A 12,653-nucleotide genomic window follows, 5' to 3' on the forward strand; every position below is an offset into this window, starting at 1 on the left:
TTTAACTTGAAGGGGCATCTAATTCTTGACTTTTCAGATTGATATTCTTTTTTGCTTATTTTCAGTTACATATTGGACCAATAAGAAAAGTACGTGGATGCAAGTAATCCATTTTTCTTTTTCATTGTTTTATTTATTTATTATTTATTTTATTTTACCACAATTTGAAAATAATAATTCTTCAAATATAATTATAATGCTCTACATATAACCATTAATATTTTAAACAATATTTAAGGAAGAAAAGGGATGAGGGTTGAGTGAGAAAAAAGGTTTTATTCCAATTTTTATAAATGCAGTAAAATATATTCATGGCTCGGAGAAATTTTCTATTATTATCGAGTATTATATTCTCTTTTTTCACATTTCACATTATGATTTTACCTTCTTTTTTTTTTTTTTTAATTTTGATAGACCCACGTCATTTTTAAATGAAATAATTGGTGCCTCTATGTAATATTGAACAATGAGTTCAAATTATATATTAAAAAAAATGGTCTTCAATAAATTTGACTTTATGAATAAATTCCTAAAATGAATTAGAAAAAACTTTACAATGACTAGATCCAACATCATCCAATGATTGACTATTCAACCAATATGACTTTTCCAAGTGGAGGATAATTCTTTTTTAAAAAAATAAAAATAAAATTCAACCACTTTTTAATGATAATTTTGCTAGAAAGAAAACTTGCATACTCAAAAGTGGAAAGTTTTAATTAAAAAAATAAAAATCAATCGTGAAACAATACATTTGGAATAGAAATAAATGTTTATAGAGTTAATTTCAACAACTAAATACCTAATATTATCAAATCAAACCTAGTTTTAAGCAATAAGTACACACTTAGTTTAAAATATACTATTTTAGTCCCCAAATGTTTATATGTTTAAAAGGTCTTTAAACAATCATTTATCAATATTTTAAATATGGACATGACATTTTGGGGTCGTTTGGGGCACTAGATAAAAGTTGGTGAAGTAGCACTCCATGTTTGGGACACCAAATATAATAATAGTATGTACAACTATTTATAAGTTATAATTAAATATAGTAAATATCATTTCAAAATACTTTTTGCTACGGTATTTACTATTTTTCACCCATATTCTAATTTATGCTTTGTTACATTATTTATTATATACTTAAATAAAAATAGTTTACACTCCAAACATAAACTATTATAACCTGTTGATTATAACAACCCACTAATTATAATAATACTAACCATAATAACCAACTCAAAGCAAACTTCTTAAATTTTTGTTTGTTCTCTCTCTTCTCATCCAGCGTTTGTTTCCTTTTCCTTTTTTATGAAATTATTGACATTTTATGAAATTTATAAACTTTAGAAATGTATTTATGAGGTGGAAATATAATTTTTATTAAGGATAATTCTTATAAATAGAAAATTTTTAAAAATTATATTTAAAGTAAACAAATTTTAAAAGTATTTGTACTTTTGGAATTTTTTGTTATAAAGGGTAAATATTTTTTTTTAATTTTATATTTAATTAAATTAAATTCATTAATATATTTTTCACGGAAAAAAAGAAGAAAGCAAATAGATTGCAAAAAAGTTGACCAACTTTTTGCTTATTGCGTAAGTTAGCATGAAATAAGATAAATATATTTAATTAAATTTAATAATAACAAAAAATAAATAAGGATTAAGATTAATCAACTAACGTTAAATAATAATAATAAATAACCGATCGGGTCCACATGGAAGTTGAAAAGGGAACGTAGGAATGGAATAAAAGCCAAATGACAGGTACGCTTCACATGCACATCACGTGTTCTTTTTTCCTTCAATTAATTTATTGGTTTAAATCTATTATTTATATGTATATATATATCGTTAAATTACAACTTTAAATCTCAATTCTTAGATTTTTATCATGATGTTGAATAAGCGTTTAAAAAATATTTAACAAACTATTACTTAACATCATGGTCTTGGGATTAAATCTTAGGAGAGACATTTTTATTTTAATTTTCTCTGGTTCTTATACATTTCCTTTTTTTCTCTATATATATTATAATTCTTTTATAATTCTTTTTTATTTTCGTTATTTTATTTGTATTTATTTTCTTTATTGTTTTTTATATCTATATGTGTATTTAATTTTGAATTTTAAATTTTCAAATTTCAAGTTTTCAATAAAGTTATTTTCAAATATAGGAAAATGAATCAAAAATATTTTTTATATTTTTTTTATAATTATTTATTTATTTCTTTTATTTATATTTATTTTCTTTATTATTTTTTATATTTATACAATAATTTAATTTTGAATCTTGAATTTTAAAATTTTAGATTTAGATTTAGATATTATTTTGATTTTCAAAATTCAAATTTTTAATAGAGTTGTTTTCAAATATAAGAAAATGAACCAAAATATTTACATATGACAAATTCAATTTTGAAATTTCAAATATTTAGATTTATATATTTTTTTTTTTTTCAAATTTCAAATTTTCAATAGGGTTGTTCTCAAATATAAGAAAATGAACCAAAATATTACAAATATAGCAAAATTTAACTATATATCTACGATAAACTGCAATAGATTAGTGTTTCTGTCTATCTATGTTAGACACAGATAGTAGTCTATCATAGATAGACGGTGATATTTGGCTATTTTGTAAATATTTTCAGTAGTTTTGTTGTTTAAAATAATTCCCTTTTCAATATGTATATATAAATATTTTTTTAATTTTGAATTTATATTTTGCAATATGCATTTATATATATATATATATTTTAATTTTTCTTATATATAAAACCATTTATAATTTTACAATATATAAATTTTGTTTACTATGATATTTTTACAAACATAGAGTCGATGATTATTTTTATTAATTTTACATCATGATTTATGTATATTTGATAATTTTTTTTTATTTTAATGCATACTATATATTTTTTATTTTATATAATTAGAATATATTTAAATTATAAAATATGGAAAAAAAATACCGTGCCAACTAGGAATTATTAAGTCACGTTGATGCCTCTGGATGTCATCAACTTTCTTTCTTGTTTGGACACTATCGAGAACCATCATAAACTGACTCATGGTTAATTTTCCAACTCGGGGCTTCTTGGGCATCCATCCATCCAAACATATCGAGGCATGAACCGTCCCGCATCCATGTCAAATCAAAACTGCATATCGAGTGCTACACCGAAACCCCTGACCCATGGGCAAAGGTGCAATGCCAGCACACATGTGTTGTCCAACGTTGTCCATGAGATCCCATTTCCGATAAAAGATGTCAAAGACACTTGTCTTATAATGTTCGCCCATGCCACAACACACGCATGCACTATGGGATAGCTCACTTAAGCCATAAGGTCCAAGAGTGATGGAGAGCTGACATCATGCCTTCCCCTATAGTATATTTTGAACATTTTACTCTTTGACACCCTTGTACATGGAATGTGGTAGAACATTGCTCACCAGCGTAGAGCACCTATCTAAACTCCAATTGATATGAAATTCGACATGACAATTAAGAAAATATTAATGGTTCAATGATTAAATAGTTGTAGACATAGTTCAAAGACAAACCAGGCATTCTCTAAATAGCAAAGGATAAAAGTGTCTTCTCATTCGTATCTTTATAAATATTAGTATATTAAAACGTCCCTTGCACGTGGTATTTTAGACTTCTAAAAATAAATTGGTAAAATTCTTTATACTAAGTTTTTCATATTCTAAATTTTCACATTTTTATCGTTTCAAAGTTTTTTACAAATACAATCATATTAAAAAAGTTACAAATACATTTAAATCCTATAACATATTAAAAATAAATCCTATGACAATTATTAAAATTATTATAATAGCAATAGTTATTAAATTAAGTAACATAATTATTGAAACGGTTAATGTATGTAATTCAATCCTAACTATAAACTTATTTATGATTTAAAAGACTAAACATTTTAAAAGTTTTTTTAATAAAACATGAACCATTGAGTTAAACTCATTTTGCCAATTTTCAAAGTTTGAACCAAGATAAATTCATAACGTTTTACTATTAAATTAAAAGATAAAGCCATAACTTTTCGTATTCTAAAGTTTTCATCTTATAGATACTTATACATGTATATATATATATATATATATATATATATATATGTTTATACACGATTTTCTAAAATTGAATTTTCATTTCAATTGAGAATTGTAAACAAATAGCATCGTACAAATCATGAAACATAGGACTAAAAGTATAGATATAAATGATTTAACATTTATCCATTTGATGCTCTGTAAATGTATCTTCTAACATCTAAGACCTATTTTCAAGATAGGTGAGATTTACCAACAAGGAAAGAGAACTAAAAGTAGAAGTTTTTATTTATTTATTTTATTTTATTTTATTTTAAATTTTTGGAATATCATAAAATGAAAATAAGAATTAAAACGAAAGATCAAAGAAAATATAAAAATGTTAGTGTCTTATATAAAAGCTCGAAAAAATGTGTTCTAGGTATGCTAAATCTTCATTTTATTTTTCCATTGCCATTGAAGTAACCAAGCAGATGACTTTCTTCTTTTACTATTATTTGTCATGGAGTGAAGTTGTCTCGATTCACATTTATATAATCTAACAATGTGTTTTAAATTTATAATGAAACAAATGGTGAAATAAACTTCATTATCATAGACTTATGGAAAACCGTAGAAGATGAAAAATCATATGGGATAGGAGTGTGAGGGAGGGATTTTAAGAGGTCATCATTCATTTTATTTTCGTTAGAGATTGCTGTAACTTTTAAAATAATTGCTAATAGTTATACTTTTGAAAAAAAACATTTAAAATAATTGCTAATAGTTATACTTTTGAAAAAAAAACAATTACAGTAAAATAACATTTGATAAATTTCAATTTAAATTTAAAAAAGTAGATTAAAATGTATGGTAAATAATTAAAAAATATATTATTTTAGATATAATAACTTAAATAGACTTATAATCAACTTCTTTTTTACTTTTTTTTTTAATTTAAAATTTTAATAATTGTTTAGTATGATAAATTTTGTTTGTTATAGATTTATTTTTTAATATTAAGGGAGATAGTTTTATTTAAAAAAAATCGATATGCTATACTTTTTAAAAAAAAATTGATGTATTTAACTCATAAAAATAGAAAAAATAGATTTGATTGTGTGAGAAATAGATCAATATATAAAATAAATATGATTTTTAAAGTATAATATTGAAAACTAAATGTTAATTAAAAATTCAACCTGATTTTAGGAAAATCTAAAAGTTAGTAGGATATTCCTTTTTAAAATAGACATAAAATTAACATGTTCTTAAAAGTGATCTTTATTATTAATCTAAAAAAAAGACAGTTATAAATATAACGAAGTCCAAAATATTAACATGTTCTTAAAAGTGACATGAAATTAACATGTTCTTAAAAGTGGTCTTTAATATTAATCTAAAAAAAGGACCATTATAAATATAACAATCAAGTTCAAAGTATTAGCAAATATAAGATAATGTAAAAAAAATTACAAATATGACAAAATTTACATATTTTATTAGTGATAGACCACATCGCTAATAAAAGTCTATCAATGATATAGTACATCATTGGTAAGAGTCTATCACAATAGAAGTCTAGCGCTAATAGACTTTATTATATTTACAATTTTATTATACACTTAGTTATTATCCCTAAAAATATTATCTATTGTAATTTTTCTTTTCGATGGGCGAGTTTTTTTTTAGACTCGTGGATGAGTTCTAATTGTAGGGGTGGGTTATTATGTAGTGGGGATTTGATGGTGGTCTCCTAATGTGTGTGAATGGCAATTTGGGTATTCTATGAAAACACAAGGATATTATTGTCCAAAATGATAAAATGTAAGGATAATATTGTCAAAAGAAAAAGTTTTCTTTCCTCATTCATATAGAAATGAAGGGTTGTGTGGAAAAAGTCGGCTCTCAGGGTTTTGTTGGGATTTTTAATGAAATTAAAGTTTTTAAAATTAGAATGGACCCACTCAGGCAATGGTAACCAATAGGAATTGGCCTCACATGCTAAAGATCAGGCAAGAAGAGCCAAAATGTCAGCAAGAAGCAAGCTGAGCCACAAACTTGATTACTCCTAAACAAATAATTAAGAGTATAAGACAAACCATAATTGGATTTTCTTTACACTTCCATAACCAATCTTACAAATTTTACAAATGCAAAATTCTCATCAGCCAAACATCCTTGTAATTAAAGAATATGAACAATATAAAAAATAATACTAAAATTTAAAAAAACAAAAAATAGAGCACAGTCATCAAGAAAAAAATAACCTGAAGAAATAGAATTGAAGAAACTGATTTCAATCCCCCATTGAGAATGCAAGCAGCCAAGCCAAGTGAAGTGAGGTAAAGCTTAGGCAACAACTGGGGGTTCCTGCATGTTTCAAAGCTAGAGGTCAATTACAACAGAGTGCAGCCAATAATGGACCTTTCTGTAGTTTTAACTAGAGAGAATTTTACAGAAAAAGAATGATTAAATCAATTAATTTCGTTCAATTGTTAGTTTTATGCCTATTTAATAATCATTTGGTTTTTTTAAAATGATGTCTATAAACACTACTAATCTTTAAGATAGGTGAAAATAAAAGTAGAAAAATTGTGAAGAAACAAACATAAATTTCAAAAACAAAAAGCTAAAAGCAAAATCGTTACCAAATGGGATCTTAGTTAGTTACTTTGTTTTTTCCCGGCTATTTTTTTCTAATCTTGCAAGGCTAGGCTTTGGTGATTTGTTTGAATTGGCTTTCAAAAGGCTTAAACTACATTCTTTTGCACTAATGAATACTTTTTTAAAGCACTTAAAAAAATCAATCCAAATAGGTAACCCAAACTTGGCTGGTTTGGAAGAAGCTTGAAATCTCTTTTGGGAACTATTCATTATCAGCCATGGATTTGGCTTAATCTGTCTACAAAATGTTGATTTTAATTAATACTTGTCATTAATTACTTGTTTTTCTTAAAGACTCCAAACAGCCTAGGTTCTTTGAAGGAGACATGAACTTGAGGTTTTAGAGAGCTTTCTCTTCTTGGCAAAATTTCCTTTTTAGGCATGGTTTTGGCTATTCCACAAACAAAAAACTAGAAATATATATTCGAGTAACTGATTCGTAAAAACTATTATTCCTAAGATTGTTCTTAGTTACTCACAGCAAAGCGATTTTCCAAAGAATCCTGACTTTCAGGTCGTCATAGAAAAGGGTTTCATAAACGCACCTTTGTAATTAAGTTTGACATAGCCAAATGGAACTTCTCTCTGGTCTTTGTACCTGCTGCCTGCCCAGCTTTTGCGACTTTGCCAAAAGCACCATTTAGCCAAGCAGCTCCTGCTGTCACATACCTGTTCAACGCCAAGATGGAGTGAGACAATTAATTCACCTCCGTCTATTGTCATAACTGCTTAGTTTAGAATGAATAGTAGAGCCACTGTAATTTATTTGAGTAAAAGAAATATGCGACTATATCGATCTAAAGTTCTCAAGAAGTTGAAAAGGAGTTGTTTGGGAGCTGTTCTAAAAAAATAATTTTCTGCTTTCTTGTTAGGGTGGAAAATATTCTTGTTCTAAAATTTGAAGATAGCAGGAGGAAGGGAAGTAAAAATTTCTTAGGGGATAAGCCAACAGAATAGAGCAGTGCAAATGAAAAAGCCAACGAATGTTTCCTCAAGAATGATGATTCATACTTGCTTGTTTTGACAGCAGATCCTGTATCATTGAGTTTCCTCTCAGCTGCAAAGATTGCAGCCATTGTTTTATCTGAAACGTGAAGCTTTTGATCTACAGACTTGACTTTCTCGTTAACCGCTGATATTCCAACTGTCAATTTCTCTGTGAGCCCAACCCTTCTGTCAAAGGATAATACCTTTGCAGATGCACTAGCTGTTAACCGATGTTTTTCATCAAATGCTTTTGCCTTGTTCATGGCATCTTGTCCAATTGCTGAACCTTTAGCAAGCACAGTTGCAACTACTTCTTGTGCTCTATTAACATACATTTTTCCACTGCTAGGCTGGCTTGCAGAATCCTATATACACAAAAAGATTTAAGATGGGAAAAAAAAAGAAAAGGTGCCTCATTATCCACTCGTATAGTCAAATAAATTACCAAAATCAAAATCCACATGAAAACTGAAAGTTTGAAACTGTTTCACCAGTTCAACATAGTTTTAGTAAGTGTAGTGAGGTTCATGACGACAAGCATTAAATGAAGTTTTTACTTTTCATCCATCTACATCAATTTAAGAAAATCTAACTTCAAAAAACAAGAAACAAGTCCTAAAATTTTCCATTTGATGAAACTCCCCAGTGGTTTTCCTTTAATAGTACTACATCAACGTGAAAGAATATGCTACACAAATACTTATCAATTCATAGAGGGGGGTCAACACATTTACCTCAATGCTAGGAGAACTATTTTCTGTAGGCGTGAGACATGCAGCATTGTCCACAACCCGCACTTCCTGCAAATATAGTAAATCTAAAATATTGAATATATAATAAACGGCTAGATAGGCCTGGAAAAACATTCAAACACAAGAATACCTGCATTTCTCTTCTTGGTACATGATTTTCAGCCGGAGTTATGCTCACGATCTGATCTACAATTGTTGCTCCCTAAATAACAAACAAATGAATAATAGAAATTGTTTATAGTAGATTATGGCATCAGATAGATATGGAGAAGAAAAGGCATATTTCCACTATTCTGTGATGAAAATATCAAATAATTCCACTATTGCGTAAAGAAATGATCATGCAAAGAAAAGGTAATAGCTTCCTTTTTTTTCTAGAAACATGTCCATTTAGTACTACCACTAATGCTTTTATTCGTAACAAAAAGTAAAAGCAAGGCAGATGTTTGTTCATAAAGTTCAGTTTAATAGTTTCACCTTCAACCATTACTCTCATCTCGCTTTTTTCTCTTTCCATCCTTGCTTTCCTTGAGTTGTTTTTCGCTCCAAAATTCTCGACTTAAAACTAATGCTAAATAACCTTGAGATATCCATCATAGTTCTTAAAAACCGTTATTAGAAAAAAAAAAAAAAAAAAAAAAGAACTTCCACTATGAACTCATTCTCATCGAACCACGCTTTGTAAAAAAACAGACCGATAGACAACTTCAACAATCTCCTGAAAGACAAAGTTTAAGACTTACTCAGAAAATTCAGAGTAGACAGAGGAGTTCACCGTATAGCAAAATTTAAATCTAGAGAAGGATGGTTCGTGGAATACGCCCTATGGCCTTCAACAGGAAGAAGGTGGAATCTACATATTCCAGCTGGAAGGAATAAACAGGGGTGGTCTTCTTTTGCTCAAATGTTGAAAGGAAGCATTCAGATTAGCAGGCATCCTCTACACAACCATCATGAAGTTGAAAAAGTTGGGGAAAATCTTCAACTTAATTCCGAAGAATGAGTGCAATCTAATTCAGAAGTTGGAGCTGAGAAATCAAAAGGAGAAAAGCATATCCACGCCGGAACAGAGAATTCGTGTTTCAGAAAAAATCCCACCCCTGCGTCATCGTTTTGGGTTAAAAAGGAAAAGGATGTGTGGAATATGCCGCTTGAATCTATGTTAGTAGTAACAAAAATGATGTTACTCCTGGTTTGAAATTAAGAAAACTGTTGAAGAGTTCTTTCAAGTCTCTATTGCAATCAACCCGTTTTAAGCAGATAAAGCTTTAATTAAATGTAAAGGGGTTCTGTACCCCGAGTATGTGAGTGGCAAATGGAGCGAAGTTGGGAATCTACATCTGAAAATGGAGCCATGGACAAAGAAGATTCCCTCATTGCCAAAAGTCATTTCTTGTTACGGAAGGTGGATTGCAATCAAGAACCTGCCATTACCATTCTGGAAAAACCCTGTTCTTAAAGCCATACGGCATCACCTGGGAGGCCTCATTGAAATTTCAACATAAACATTAAATCTATTTAACTTTCAGGTAGGTATTGGAAGGAATATTTTCTTCTGGAACGAAAAATGGTGCATGGATCAGCCCTTCAAAACACTTTTTCCCCTAATCTCCCACCTTGCACATCACGGAATGGCAGTATAGAAGATCATTCGGATTCAACAACCCTTTCTTGGAAATTTTCTTTTAGATGGCAGCTAAAGGAAGAGGAAATAGTAGAATTTCAGCAACTGATGTGTGCTTTGGAAGGCAAAAGGCCCTCTTGTCTCCCAGATGCAAAAATTTGGTCATTGGAACCTTCAGGTAAATACTCCGTTAAATCTCTGTCAAAAGCATCTATGCTCCTCTTCTCCCATGGATAAAGATCTTTTCCAAGCTCTTTGGAACTCCAAAAGCCCAAAAAGAATCAACATTCTGATTTGGATTATGATTTATGGAATCCTTAATTGTTCATCAGTATTGCAACATAAGCTCCAAGGCCATTATTTATCACCTGCAATCTGTCCTCTCTGTCTTGCAAACAGTGAAGATCTACAGCATCTGTTTTTTTATTGTCCTTACTCCGGTAAGTGTTGGTGGAAAATTCTTTCTTACTTCAGTGTGTCATGGGCCTTTGGGCATTCGTTTGGCATTAATGTCTCTCAAGTTTTAAGAGGACCCTCTCTCTCACCTAAAGCCCAGCTACTTTGGACAAATGCAGTCAAGGCCACACTATTAGAAATTTGGTTTGAGCGCAACCAAAGAGTTTTTCAGAACAAGGCTGTAGTTTGGTCAGACCGTTTCAACTCAATCAGGCTTCTTGCATCCTTTTGGTGTTCACAAGCCAAATTATTCGAAGATTATTCCATCAGAGATATTTGCCTTAACTGGAATGCTTTTATCTTTGTATCTTAAGCGAATTTTTTTAAGTCCTATGTTAAGTCTTTTACCATACGGATTTGATTTGGTTTATTTTTAGCATGTTAGAGGACACCTATAGTTTTGGGGATATGATGAGGGCGCTAAGGCAGTGTCAACCTAGTTGAGATGACCTGGTGCGCCCGCTGATCCGTAGTTATGATTGCTTTGTTTCAAAGCTTTTGTAAGTCTCTTTGTACTTTGACCATTAGACTTTTTTCATTATTTCGATGAAAAGTTTGTTTCCGTTTCAAAAAAAAAAAGAACTATCCAAAAGCATGCCACTTTTAACATTAGTTTGATAGCTTATCTATGGTTTAATATTAATATTATTTTATTAGAAAGAGTGGAGTGCTGATCAGAAAGAAAAAATGCAAAAACAGGGTAGCTTCAACTAAAATATCGTATATTACAGCTATAAAGAAATTTCTCTGGTCATGTTTGAGATTACGTGTAGAAAAATCTTCTTCGGAGGAAAAAAGTATTTCCATTAAAAAAATAAAAATAAAGTAAAATAAAATAAACCGAGATTCTACTCATCCATTACTTTTCAACTTAATCAAAACTAATGGCAAGAAAATGAAGGAAATAAAAGTAAAGAGGCTACAGAACTAACTAGACGCTAACAATCAATATGGCTTAAATAAGAAGGTAAACACAGCCAAATATAGACACCCACATGAACCAAACTTCAACATGACGCTCTTTGACATTAATTGTAAAACCACAAGTTCAACAAACACATCACAATAACTGAACTTCGTGGATATGAAAGAGAATCGAGATAATGAAAAAATACCGATAACAACAAGGCAATTTCAAGAGCTTTGGGATCTCTAAATGTCACAAACGCAGTCTTGGATTCCCCTTGTTCACTGCAGCAACAAGAATAAATTAAAACAACAATCTCAGGAGGAATTTCCTTAATTACTCGTCAGCTATAAGAATCACAACCCTCACACTTGTTATTAAGAAAAAAAAAACAAGGGAAATCCACAAAACTCGCATGCTTAATTGCTAACAGTACGAAACCTACAACTAAATCAGCCGCATAGAAAAAGGAATCATAATTAATCAATCAAGTAATCATGCACATCTTGTCTTTACCACTTTTTGCAGTTCTGTTTACAGTAACACAAAGTTAATCACCTACCATTGAATCTCTATGTGCTCAATTTCTCCAGAGAAGGAGAAGAACTCGTGAATCTCCCTCTCAGTAGCTAGATCCGAAACGTGCTTGACTTGAACCGTTCGAGTTTGAGACTGAGCAGAAGAAATCAAGATGAAAAAACAAGTGAAAATTTGAAGTTGATAATGGAAATCAAGAGCAAAATTTGAAAGAAAGAAATGGAAATCGAGAGATTTGTTACCTGCATAGCTTATGATCGAAGAATTCGAAGAATTTCTTGTAGAGAGAGAGAGAGAGAGAGAGAGGAAGTTTGTAGAAGTTGGAGGTTAGAGGAAATTTGAAAGAAAGTATGAGCACCAGACAAAGCGTGGGAGAGATAAAAAGCAGGAAAATTAGTATGTCAGAGAAACTTCACTTTCCAAATTTGCCCCTTTCATTTTCTCTCTTTTTTTTCTCTCTTTTTTTTTTTTTTTTTTAATGTTGATGTCGGATACAATGTAGGGACTGTTTGGGGAACCAACATGAGATAGTATATCACTACATCCTATATCATGTCAGTGTTTGGAGACTCATTATCCTATTTTGTCGATTTTAATTTTTTGTAAACCCATTTTTGGAACGTGTTTTGTATTTCTCCGTATTTTTTTTCCTGTG

General features: G+C 29.7%; 1 pseudogene across 1 annotated transcript; it reads right to left on the bottom strand.

Moving 5' to 3' along the window:
* Positions 1-7,109: 7,109 nt before the first annotated feature.
* On the bottom strand, positions 7,110-12,366 carry LOC120087905 (binding partner of ACD11 1-like; annotated as a pseudogene). Its single transcript, XR_016523932.1, has 7 exons — positions 12,241-12,366; positions 12,024-12,133; positions 11,670-11,745; positions 8,605-8,676; positions 8,457-8,522; positions 7,747-8,087; positions 7,110-7,404 (listed from the first exon to the last, which is right to left on the bottom strand). The product of XR_016523932.1 is annotated as a binding partner of ACD11 1-like (transcript).
* Positions 12,367-12,653: the final 287 nt, after the last annotated feature.

This window comes from Benincasa hispida, chromosome 10, assembly GCF_027475165.1.
Source record: "Benincasa hispida cultivar pf3 chromosome 10, pf3_genome.v1.1, whole genome shotgun sequence".
In the NCBI taxonomy this organism is placed as follows: Eukaryota; Viridiplantae; Streptophyta; class Magnoliopsida; order Cucurbitales; family Cucurbitaceae; genus Benincasa; species Benincasa hispida.